At 39.6% G+C, this 12,493-nt stretch overlaps 1 protein-coding gene across 1 annotated transcript in view; it reads left to right on the forward strand.

The window, feature by feature from the left end:
• LOC131900701 (zinc finger protein 260-like) overlaps window positions 1-12,493 on the forward strand; it is a 409,697-nt gene that overhangs the window by 252,288 nt on the left and 144,916 nt on the right.

A 12,493-nucleotide genomic window follows, 5' to 3' on the forward strand; every position in this document is an offset into this window, starting at 1 on the left:
ATACCTCAGGAGTGCTGTAGAAAACGTGCTATGATTTTCATTTTTGTAAAAAATATATATATATGATATAAAAAAAACACCTATACACTAATATGCACTCTCTTAAACTGTTAATCTGTAGAAAAGGCCCATCAATATAAATACAGGATTTAGAGAAGTAAACCCTACAGGATCAGAGTGAGCTTTTTACTTATAACTATATTTACTAGAGAGCCTCAATACTCTAATGACTAAATTATATATAATTTATATATTTATTTAATCATAAATATGTAAATTTATATATTTAATTATTTGAATATTAAATGTATGTATGATATTGCCCATTTGACATAGCAGTCTACTGTGGTGATATTGTGTCCCCCAATATATTGTGCACCCTAATAAACTTATCTGGGTTCAGAAAAAAGAACAGCCACTAGATAGACATAGAGGCCAGAAAATGAGAGCACACACCCCTTTAATCCTAGCATTCCAGAGGCAGAGGTCCATCTAGATCTCTGTGAGTTCAAAGCCACACTGGAAAGAGCCAGGCATGGTGACACATGTCTTTAATCCCAGGAAGTGATGGCAGGAAGCAGAAAGGTATGTAAGGCATGAAGACCAGGAACTAGAGTCTTTTTTAAACATTTAGCTTTCAGCAGCAGTTCAGCTGAGATCCATTCACATGAGGACTCAGAAGCTTTCAGTCTGAGGAAACAAGATCAGCTGAGGAACTGGCAAGGTGAGGTTGAATGTGGCTTGTTCTGTTTCTCTGATCTTTCAGCGTTTACCCCAATACTTAGCTCCGGCTTTGTTTTCATTAATAAGACCGTTTAAGATTCGTGTTACAGTCTACAAATTTGTGTTCCCTTACTTCTGCATCATTAGTGAAAATAAGTAAAGCAAATTAAGAATACTTATTTTTACATCATGCTTCTATTATTTCATTTTCTTAACCAGGGTCTCACTCTGCAGCCCTGACTGGACAGGAACTTGATGTGCTGACCAGACTAGCCTAAAAATCATAAAGAAAAGTTTGCCTCTGCTGTAGAGTGCTAAGATGAAAGGTCTGCTCCACTCTGCATGACTTCTAGTAATTCTGCACAGTTACTAATGAAATAAACAGCTGTTGAGATTTAGCCTCAGATTCTGTCAGTCTGCTTCCCTCACCAACTCCACACCTCCACTTTTGGACCTGAACCTCGACAAAGCTGGACTCTGGCAATAAAGTCCCTGTCAAATGGTTTTTAGAAAGGGGAGAGAGAGAATTTTCTGCTGGACAAATGTGGTGGTACTGTGTTCTCCAAAATATTGTGCACCCTAATAAACTTATCTGGGATCAGAGACAGAAGAGCCACAATATTAAACATAGAGAATAGGCAGTGGTAGCACACGCCTGTAATCCTAGCATTCCAGAGGCAGAAATCCATCTGTTCAAGGATACAGCCAAGCATGGTGACTCTCACCTTTAATCCCAGAAAGCGAGCCTTTAATTCAAGGGAGTAATGGTAGAAAGGAAAGATATATAAGGTGTGAAGACCAGAAACTAGAAGCATTTGCCTGGTTAAGCTTTCAGACTTTCAAGCAGCATAGTTCAGCTGAGAGCCATTCGGATATGAGGACTCAGAGGCTTCCAGTCTGAGGAAACAAGATTAGCTGAGAAGTTGGCCAGGTGAGGTTAGCTGTGGCTTGTTCTGTCTCTCTGATCTTCCAGTGTTCACCCCAATACCTGCCTCAGGTCTGATTTTACTAATAAGACTCTTTAAGATTCATGCTACAGACACATCTTTGCCACAAAGACCAAATCATTTCTAGATCTTTAGAATTCCAGACCAGCCATGGAACTTTGGGACTTGTCCTTTCACAGGATCTGGCTGAAACTCAGATCTCTTCTCCTGATCCTTTAGTTAATGCTTAAATGAATGCTTAATTTCATGATATATGAACTAATGGAGAAAATTTCATAATTTTGAACTGTATCATTAGGTGTGCTTGAATGAGAAAAAGAATAAAAAGAAAAGAATATGAATGCTCCTAAGTATGGTGGAGGAGAAAGTTTATTGTAGTTGTTTGGGAGAGCATAGTCAGAGGCAGGGATATCTGAGGGAGTATAGAGTAGATAAGACCGGACTGAGCTGGGTCATGTGGAGAGTGTGGGAGGGGAAGGGAAGAGATGAGAACCAGGTGGAGCAGTCAGGAGGCCAAACATACAAAAGAGACAGGTGACCAAAATGTCTAAACTACATATGGAAGAGCCTCTGGGTGTAGGATAGCCCAGCCCCTGGGCAGAAGAATTCAGGGTAGGGGATTCAGTATGCCAGCCATACCCTGTAACAGGTAGAGACTGGAGGATTCTGGGAAAAAATGGTGACCAAATCCAGATTTGCTATGATATACTCACCTCAGCTATTTGTCCCAAGCTTGAAACTTAACATTTCGGCCTTTTGTTGGTAGAAAATCAGGCAGCAGTTAGAGCAGTCTGCAGCATTTGATTGCTTAGAAATCTGCTGGAAGAGACACATATTAGCAACAGAAGATAAAGCTGAGGAGGTTAGGGGAAAATTTGTTTCTTGGGTGTCCATTTGAAATCTTTTGGTCCACAGTCCTTGTCACTCTGGGAGGGGAGTCCCAAGACCAGAGAAAGGGGAAGATTCCACCCTCAGGAAATAGTCAGGTGGGGAAGCAGGCTGTTGATTGACAAGAGTATATATCTGGAGTCCATTTCACATGTGAGAGGTAGATGGAAGTAGATGACCTGAAGCTTACAAGACTTTTTTAAGTTTATATGAAGAGGTACAAGTTTTAGATATGTTAGCATTACTACTGTTTGTAATATGTACTCATAACCATATTGTGGGAAGAGCAGAAGACTCATGCCCTTGTGTCATGGTAAAAGCTTGGGGACCCCGATATGATTCTGGATTAAAAGCATGAATACTATTTAAGGTGATCTCAGAGAGGACAGAAACATTCTGTGAAGCAGAAGGGCAATAGCTCACTTGATCTCGATTTTAAGTATGAAAAAAAGCAGGGCCTCTTCTCTCTATCCAGAATACTGGATGTATATAGATTATTCTGGTGTTTTAGCTCAATAAGAACTTTTAAGTCTGTACTTCAAAAATAACCAAATGGACTTTAAAATCTCGAGCTTGTGATTCTGACAATAGAAGCAAAGCTTTCCCAGAGCTACATTAATAGCTTATCAGAACTGCATTGATTAATAAGACTTTGAGCTTTGAAGCATTATTCATTCATTTTGTATACCCTAAATCAATATCTTATCACAATTTAAACTTTGATATCCTCATACCGTACATAAACTTGCATTTACACAACTCAAAACCCCTTTTCTTGGACCTTAAAACATTTCAAAGATCCTCAAAGCTTAAGCTTTAAATGTTACACCTTTTCCTATCCAAACATTCACAATTAGACAGAGGTCATTGTAACACAATTATCCTTTAAAAAATAGTAAAAAGTTATACTGAAGTATGTTTTGTGAGTTTATCTCATTTGGAGTCTGATAACAGGGTAAATGGTGAATAGTCTCATTAGTAACTCCAGGAAAGTGAGGCCTGTGGGCACATTTTTACATATGAAGAGAACTGAGAAGGCAGCTGAAGTCCTGGGAAAGCAGCTGGGTGCTTGCTGCTGATAAAGCTACCTAGTCAAAATCCTCAGAGATTTGAGAAGGATACATTATAACTGGAAATATAATCTCAATGGTCTATGTATCAAATAAAATGAGAGTGACCCATTACCTATACAGGTAACCATAGACTGCAGTGTAGTCGGAAGATTTCTCCAGTCCTGCCTAGCCTGCGGTCCCACAGCCACTTAAAAAAATAATTACTCAGAGGCTTATATTAATTACGAACTATACGGCCATGAACTATGGCTCAATTTTCTTGCTAGCTAGCTCTTATAACTGAACTCAGCCCACTTCTATTAATCTATATGTCACCACTGTTCAGTGGCTTTACCTGTGAGCCATTACATGCTGCTCCTTGGACAGCAGGATGGCTCCTCTGCCTCTGCCTTTCATCTTCCTCTTTCCTGAATTTCCTGCCTTCCTCTAAGCTGCCTGCCATAAGCCAAACAGCTTTATTTATCAGCTAACCAGAGCAACACATATTCACAGCATACAGAAAGATATCCCAAAGCACTGCAGTGGTCTCCACAGTTTCAGTGGGGACAGTAGTTTTAGGTCTTCAGCTGTCAAACAAGACAGCATAGGTGTAGCAAGAGCCCACAAATATATATATCTCAATTTATTAAGGGGTGCAATGGGAATACAGACTCACTAATACAAAGCAAGGTACATGCACTGATGATCCGCTGCTGATCCAGCTGCCAATCTCCTCATGACGGATGTGGACCAACTGCAAGCCATTCTCCACCACCTGACCCAGTCTTGATTACCCAAGAATATGAATGACAACTCTCCCTCCGCTCCTAAGGGGTCACATATGCAGACAAAGCCACAACCTAAGGCTTGTTCCCCAAAGCCATTAGCTAAATGGAATGATTTCCCACAATACATAGGACTTTGGCTGCCAGACCCAAGTCTCAGATTTTGTTGTGTGGAGGAGCAACATGGGGGAGTGACATTATTTTTACTAGGCAAAGTATGGCAATGAATCCAAAAATATTTAGTTTGAGGAGAGCCCTGACAACAGGTAAGGCATAGGGTAGTTTTCCCAGTGGTTAGTTGTTATGGGATGGTCTTTCTGTATGCTGTGAATATGTGTTGCTCTTGTTGGTTGATAAATAAAGCTATTTTATTCAAATGCCTGGCAGAAAAGGTTAGGCATTACATTCAAACTAAGTAATAGATGAAGAAGGGTGGGGTCAGGGCAGAACCTGCAAATATACATCAATGGATAGAAATGGGTTAATTTAAATGTAAGAGCTAACTAATAATATGTCTAAGCCATCAGCCAAATGTTTATCATTAATATAAGCCTCTGAGTGGTTATTTCAAAATAGGCATGTGGGAAAGATTCATCCATTGACAGTTAGTGTTACCACAATCCAGACAGAGTTGACCTGTGCTATCTATATTCTTTGGATGCCTTAATGGTTCCTTCTATGTTGTGGCAATTCTATCTGCAGCAGGGAGCTTAAAGTCTGGGGTTTTTTTGTTTGTTTGTTTGTTTGTTTGTTTGTTTGTTTTAGTTTTTCAAGACAGGGTTTCTCTGTGTAGTTTTGGTACCTGTCCTGGAACTCACTCTGTAGACCAGGCTGGCCTCAAGAGCTTAAACATTTTAAATGCCATATTCTGCAGATCTCTGAAGCATTTGAGAACCACCTGTCTATTAAGTATGTCTGAATAGACAAAGTTTGCTTGCTTCTAGTCATTTGTTTTAGGATTAACTTTGAAAATATATACAAGGAGCTAAATAAGTCTTATTCTCATACTTAATTACATTAGTACTTAGAATGAGTATAAGTATAATTCTGAGCATATTAAAGAATTTTATCATTTAAAAAGTGACTAACCATTAACTTGTATTTCTTAATTATCTCTAAATTTACAATAAGTTAGGAGCTTTCATAAGACTAGGCCTTTAAATTCCAATTGTATTTAAGGTGACTGACCATTAACTGGCATTTCTTTTTTTTTTTTTTTTTTTTTTTTGGTTTTTCGAGACAGGGTTTCCCTGTGTAGCTTTGCGCCTTTCCTGGAACTCACAGAGATCCGCCTGGCTCTGCCTCCCAAGTGCTGGGATTAAAGGCGTGCGCCACCACTGCCCGGCTTAAATGGCATTTCTTAATCATCCTTAACAGGTTACAATAAGTGAGTAACTTTCCTAAGAGTAGGAATATATGTTCCCTCCCTGTTAGGTTTTTGCCTTAAAAATGTTTTTGTATTGGGGCTCTTTTAGTATCAAAATAAAACTTTTAGCCTCAGTATATAGTCCACAGAGAGACTGGCAACTTTACTGATCCTTTTATAGTGTACCATGAATGAAAATTGGTGCAGTAAAGAAACCAAAATACACATTCTGAGCATGAAAAGGTATTTTCATGTCTAGTTTATGGAGTTCTTTACATATTTTGGAGATCAGCCCTCTTTCAGATGTGGGGTTGGTGAAGATCTTTTCCCATTCTGTAGGCTGCTGTTTTGTCTCACTGACAGTGTCCTTTACCTTACAGAAGCTTTTGAGTTTCAGGGAGTCCCATTTATTAACTGTAGATCTCAGTGTCTGTGTGACTGGTGTTGTAATCTGGTAGTAGCCTCCTGTGCCAATGCATTCAAGGCTACTTTCCACACTTTGTTTTATCAGGTTAGTTGTAACTAGATTTATGTTGAGGTGGTTGATTCACATGGGCATGAATTTTTCCAGGAATACACAAGGATGACCTCAGCTAAGACCCTTAGCAATAGTAGAGAGGGTGCCTGAACTGGCCATCTACTGTGATCAGATTGGTGACTACCCTAATTGTCATCAGAGAGCCTTTATGCAGTAACTGATGGAAGAGATGCAGAAATCCACAGGCAAGCACTAGGACAAGTTCCAGGAATCCTGAAGAAAGGGAGGATGGATTGTATGAGCCAGGGGGTCAAGTTCATGTTGGAGAAACCTACAGAGACTGCTGACCTGAGCTGGTAGGAGCTTATAAACTCTGGACCAACAATTAGGGAGCCTCTATGGGAACAACCTAGGCCCTCTGCATGTGTATGATAGCTGTGTAGTTTGGTCTATTTGTAAGTCTCCTAGCAATGAGATCAGGGCCTGTCTCTGGTGCTTAGATGGCTTTGGGAACCAGTTCCTCATGTTGAATTACCTCAACCAGTCTTAATCCATGGAAGGAGCTCAGACCTGCCTCAACCTCATGTGCTATGTTTTGTTCAAGACCATGGGTGTCTTGTCCCTTTCTGAATGAAGACAGAGGAGAAGTGGATGGGAAAAAAGGTAGATTGGAGGTGTAGGGAGGTAATGGGAGGAGGGCATGGAGGCAAAACTATAGTTTAGATGTAAAATAAGTTTAAAAAGTTAAAAAAAAGTTTTATATATAGAAAGGCAATATAATGGCTCCATATAAGCATACATTTGTGGAATTATCAAGTTTGATAATTAATACATATAGCTATTTATAAAAAATGAGAGAGGACTAATGTGAAAAAGAAATTTACAGAATGATTGTGAATGTAGAAAGGATATAGCAGGAGGAAACATTTGGAATGAGGGACTTGAGTCTGGATTCTACTTAACAGAAAGTTGGAATGGATGAAACATTCGTTGTTTGGGGACAGGATTGGAAAGGCGACAGAAAGTGGAAAAAAGCCTCAGTGTGCTGCTTCACCTCAGTTTCCTTGCTCTAAAAATAATAAATAAATAAATAGATAGATAAATAAATAAATAAAATCTTATTGAAGCATGACAGTAATACTGAACCACTGGCACCTCCATCAAGAAAACACTAGCAGGACAAACCTGCATAGAAGGAAAGCCAGAAGCAACTTTGACTGTTCCTGGAAAAGGGCGGCACCTGTGACATTTCTTAGTGCTGATGTGTCCTGTGTTCATTATTATATCTTCTTTTAAACTTGAGAAGCAACAGCAAATCTCCAAATTATTTTAGATTAGAATGAATTTTTGTACAAAGATAAATTCCTAAGGTTACAAAGTTATACTCAGACTAAGAAAAGTTAACTTAGAGATCTATGTCTAAAATTGTAAAATCCTGATCTTATAAAAGCTACTAGCTTGTTGTAAACTGTTAAAGATAATTAAGACATGTAAATTAATGACCAATCACCATATGAGGATCAAATCCTTTAAAGTGCTCAAAGCTAATTTTGTAGTCATACCGAGTACAAATATGATTCATTTTAAAAACAAGATTTGCCCTTCTATATATGTTTTCAAATTTAAGCCTAAAACAATAAACTAAAAAAAAGGTTGGCTTAAATAGGTATACTTAATAGCTGGTTGCTTGATCAAATTATGCATCTATTCAATAACTCACTAGGAAAATAAGAAATTATATCTAATAATTAGATCTTTAAGAAAAAGAAATTTTATAGTCTTCTATTATTCAAACATTGTTTTGTAATTTACATTTTTGTACAAAATAAAAAATGAGAGATAAGAAACAACATAAACAAACTTGGATGCATTTTTTAAAACAGGAGTAAAATGAAATCAAGAAAGTTTAAAAAATATTACTTCTTGATAACATGATGGCCAAAAAAATGCAACCATAATTTTATGTTCTTAAATCTCCTGGGAGGCCAATGGGGAGTTACACCAAAAATTCAATCAATAAAATTAGATTATTGTAGTGGGTAGCCATTCCAGCTTTGATCTGGAAGTTCCAACCCCAAATGAGACTTCGGTAACTGTCACGCCTACAAGGCAGGGCTGAGAGAGGACCCTGAAGACCCAAGATCTGGATGGACCAGCACTATGGTTTCTGGACCCTGTTCGCTGGGGTTAGACTTAGCAGAGTTCTCCAGAGAACTCCAGAGACTGTGCCACACCTTTCCCAGACCCTGTTACCTACCCCTTCACTTGTACGTTACCCCACAAAATAAACCTTCCTTTTAACTACACGGACTGGCCTTAATAATTTCACCAATATCTGGTGCTCACATGGGGCAAATTATTGAGAGGCAAGGATTTTATCCTCGAGAGAAAAGGAAAACAGACTGGAAGGATGTCCGATGCTGTAGCGCAATATTCTCTTCTGTCAAAATTTTCTATCTTCTATCCCTTTGTCAATTTCTATCTGTGAATATGTGTAAGGTATACTGTAGTAATGTAGTGTAGGAAAAACTTACAAGTGTAAGATCGTGTACAAAAAAATAAGTAAGGCAACTAGACAGAAAAACTCCAGTTTTCTAACTTTGGGAGCTATGAACACAAACTGGGGGAAAAAAATCTTTCTTTGGGCTTTACAGGTAGGAAAAAAGCTCTTCTTTGAGCTTATGGGGAAGAAAAATTTTCCTATGGAAGCTTTTGACCTTAGGGCAGCTGAAATGCTAAGTCCAAGCAGCAGGAGAAAGTGTTTTCTTCCTGGAGCAAAAAAAATGGGAGTGTAAAAAGCCAAAGTTTAAAGTTTAGAAGTTTTGGGAGAAGCTGGTCTTTCTCTCTTTTGGGGAAAAATCTTTCTCTTAAACTAAAGCTTTTCTTGGAAAATTTGGGGGGGAAAAAATCTCTCTAAAAAGCCTTAATCTTTCTCTCTTAAAAAATTTAAAAACTAAAGCCTTTAACTTTCTCAAAAGGACAAATTAGAATCACCTGAAGATATTAGTATGGAGACCACCTGTGATTAGCTCTAAGGGAAAACAACAAACCTCTTAAGACAGCAAAACCTCTCTAAGTTCTCTTTCAATCTTTAACAATCCCCCCTGCAATGCAGGAGGCAGGGACAAGTTCCTAAAAACCTCTTCTAAGCTCTGTCTCTTCAAGCTAGTAAAAGACAGTGGGTCAGAGTCCCCTGAGGGAAACATTTGGGAGAGTGTGGGTAAAGAGCTATAGAGAACCCAAAAGGGCAGGAAACTTTACCTGAGAAAAGCAAAAAAGCAAAGCTTTTCAGTTACAGCTGAGCTGAGGCATCAAGGGTTTTGTTTGAGTGAGCATTTCAGAATGAAAAGGTGCTCCTAATTTTCCTAATGCAAAATTCCCTGAAGCAATGCAAACTCTGTTAGCATTGTATCCTCACTTCTGACCAAAAACCCAGAGGTGACTGGCCAGCATCTCTGAGTTGAAATGCTTTTTGGGGATACTAGGATTCCTGCAGTTGTAAACTTCCTGGAGCAGGGAGCTGAGGCAGGAAGGTGCAGAACCCAGGGGAAGATTGCTAATGAACAAACAAAGCTAAAGCCGGTCGGAACAGTACAGTTGCCCGCTTTCCTACAAGTCCCGGGTTTATAGGTCCACAGCTGCAAAAAGAAATCTGAGAAAAAGCTTTCCTATCAGATTAAGGACTTTTCTGGGAAAACAGTAAAGCTGAACTGTGTCTGAAGCAGTTGTGCTGCTGAGTCAGAACACTGTCTGGGGAAAGAGCCCAGCCATGGCAGAGCAGAACTATCAAGGAGCAAAGATTTCTTTTCTGTCAGAGAAAGCATCTCTTTGAGAAAAGCTTTGTTTCAACTGACTACTTGAGATGAGGGAGTGTAGCCCTCAGGGGTCATTGCCTCTGGTATAAGCTCTGACCTTGACCACCCAGACAAACAAACCCAACCCACTGGGGAACTGGGCCAGGTGAAGGCCTGATGAGGCAAAACACCTGTCCTAATGGGAGTTTAGAAATGGCAAAACCCAGCCGGGCGGTGGTGGCGCACACCTTTAATCCCAGCACTCGGGAGGCAGAGCCAGGCGGATCTCTGTGAGTTTGAGGCCAGCCTGGGTTACCAAGTGAGTCCCAGGAAAGGCGCAAAGCTACTCAGAGAAACCCTGTCTCGAAAAACAAAAACAAAAAAAAAAATTGGCAAAACCCTCCCTTGTTAGATTTTCAGTCTGTACGCAAACCACACAGACCCCCAAAACAGAAATGAACAAAAAGCCCCTACCTTCAGTAGCAGGGAAAGCTACCACTCTAATGTCAGAAACTGTTTCTGGGGTAGAGGGAATAAACTGAGACCAACTTGGGTACTGTCAGGGAGAAAGACTCTGAAGAATCAGAGGAGACAGATTCTTCCCCAGAAAATGCATGACCTGTGAAAGCTGCTAAGAATTTGAGGCAGATTGGGGAGGAAAGCCCCTACCCACTAAGGCAGTTAGCAGGGGTACAGAGCTGTAGACAGATATCTGAAGCCCTGCATCTAAAGTGGGGGGAAGGGGGGGAGGAACAAGCAAAATGACAATAAAATTGTGAGACCAAAATGAGCCATCTTAGAAATAAGACCAAAATGCCTTCATCCAAAAACTAAGGCCTAAGATTTCTCCTTTTGGGAATAGGCCATTAGTTACTGAAACCAGTCAGTTCAGATTCCAGAAACCAGGAAGTGTAAAAGTACAGAGTCACAAGATAGTCATGAGGTAATGCCTGCCGGACTATGGAATGTCCTCTCCCTGGTTTCCAGGGTAACTGACCACAGAAATGCCCCCCGCCTGAGGGCAGCCAATGAGAAATGGTGGTGGGAAACCGCTCCCTTAGAAGTAATTTCTAGAAGTCCCTAGAAGCGAGCCAATCAGAATTGTACTCATACTAGCACCCCTAAATGATGTAACCTTGTGAATTTTCCCTTTAAAAACTGAGCTTGAAGACAGGTGGGCATTTCCTCCAGCCTCCACTGTATTGGATGTATTGGACGAAGTCCCTGCCTAGGCTTGTATTGCTTTTGGACATCCCAGAATTAAACCTTGCTTTTGCATTCCGGAATGCTCGTCTTTGGTGGTCTCTCTGGGGGTCACGATCTGGGCACAACAAAAATCAGTGGGAGAAAATCCGAAGGAGCTATAGAAAAGCTCTGTTATAAATGTTTTTCACTGACTGGCTAAGGCAAACACAAGCACCGAGGGAAGTTGCTATCAGGAATGCCAGCCTCAATGCCCGCCAACAAGGCAGCTGTGATTCTGATTTGGGGCCAGTGTCAAATGAAGGAGAGACACCTGTTGAAGCCAGCTGAGGAGAAAATAGAAATCTCCCAATGTGCCAGAGATGAAAATGTAAAATGCTTGTTCATAACTCCCACTGCAAAAGCCAAAAACTTGGTTCAAACTTTCCAGGCAAAAATTTGTAAGCAAGTCTGGTAGAAGAGATCCAGTGGACTCTCAGACCCAAAAAGAACTATGGGAAATGAAGTCCAAAACCTAGCTTGCAATAAGGGACTGATATAAGGGAAATGCATTCTGGGAAAGGTAGTTTTTCCGCTAAAGATGGCTAGGTTGCCCTGAAACACTTTTGTCAACTCAAAAATACATTCATGGTAAACTTAAAATACAGCTTTTAAAAGAATAAGGAGGAAAATCATCTAAGAGTTTAAGTGTCAGTTCCAATGAAAAATTGAAAGGATATAGAACTAGGTGCTTCGCGGTTGGTAAAATGCCTTATTTACCCTAATAGCTGTGCAACATTTTTACCGTAGTTGGATGACAAAAAAAGCTACCTTTAAGAGCAAATAAGCCACTTAAAATCCTTAAGAAAGCAAAAGAAAGCAGTTTATACACTGAACATTGTTTTAGATATGAAAAAACTTATGGGAAAATAAAGTTCTTTGGCTTTTGAACAAACTGCCTGCAATGAGTAATTTCTTTGCAAATCTAATAAGGAGACAAGGAAACAGGCATTCAAAAAGAAATGACTGCTTTGTAGATGGGAACAAACTTCAGAAAATCTAGCTGTCTTAAAAAAGAGTTGCTTCACCTAAAAGTTCCTTATAAGAAATCAATGCTAAATACCACATCAGGACTTAAAGTTAATGAAATGAAAATACTAAATCCTGAAAGTGCTTTTTCTCAGAGTAAGTTAATGAAGGATACGTTTCATAAAAGAACATCTATGTTCTTGACTCTTTTGAATAGTAGCAGTTTTGATGAAAATACTGGGCTAGTAA

The sequence above is a fragment of the Peromyscus eremicus genome, unplaced genomic scaffold (assembly GCF_949786415.1).
Source record: "Peromyscus eremicus unplaced genomic scaffold, PerEre_H2_v1 PerEre#2#chr22_unloc_1, whole genome shotgun sequence".
Lineage (NCBI taxonomy): Eukaryota > Metazoa > Chordata > Mammalia > Rodentia > Cricetidae > Peromyscus > Peromyscus eremicus.